The sequence below is a fragment of the Etheostoma spectabile genome, chromosome 22 (genome assembly GCF_008692095.1).
Source record: "Etheostoma spectabile isolate EspeVRDwgs_2016 chromosome 22, UIUC_Espe_1.0, whole genome shotgun sequence".
NCBI lineage: Eukaryota > Metazoa > Chordata > Actinopteri > Perciformes > Percidae > Etheostoma > Etheostoma spectabile.
In genome coordinates, this window is record NC_045754.1 from 13544888 (window position 1) to 13545812 (window position 925).

Consider the following 925-nt stretch of genomic DNA (forward strand, 5'->3'; position numbering starts at 1 on the left):
CGGTTTACACCTATCACCATTTCTAGCCACTGGAGGACCACAGGCAGACTGGGAGAACTCAAAAATAATGTAAAAAAAAAACTCATAAAGAGTCATTTCCATGCCATAGGACCTTTAAAGTATGTAAAGTATGATAAAGATTTTTTTAAACATGGTTTACCCACATAAAAAGTAAAATTAAAGTCTGAAATGGGCAGGAAGCACATCTACCCTTTCTCTCTCATTTAGAAACGCTAGACCTGGCCTGGCCCCACCCATCACGCTTGCACTTGGTTGAGACTTGTTTGGTGACTATATTCTACCATCTACCTAAGATTGACCAGTAATTCTATAAAAGAAAGAAAAAGTTATGACTTTGAAAGTTATCTCTCTTACTACATTACAGCAACATGCACAGTGACGTCTCATGTGGAGAAACTGAAAGCTTTACAAACCTGCTGTGCCTAGTAATGGTTGCTAAGCTATAATTAGACAATCGCTGTTTGTGATTCATGCATGCATTAGACTTGTGAACTCTCCCTTACTCTCCCATGCTAACCTTTATGGTGTAACAGTAATAGGCCTAGCAGCTTTTTGTCAGGAATAATTTCTAGTAGGCTACGTGCTGATGTGAATTGGCGCAGGCTGTGTGGCTGAACAGAACTAACAGAAATAATTAACATGGTGAACTCTGTCAATGCTCCGTTTCTCTTGGCTGGTGGTTCAGAGGGAGAATCATGAATAATGGATTTCGGTTTGAATACCCACTTCCCCATTTCATTCAACCCAAATGGATGCAGGCCTTTAGATTATGCATGGACATCTTTGTACATTCATACCTGAGCTGAACGACGGCTGCTGTTGGCTGTGGGAGGAGAGCAGTGGGACAAGCCATTGTCCCCTTATCAACTTTACCTGCCAGTGTGTGTGTGTGTGTGTGTGTGTG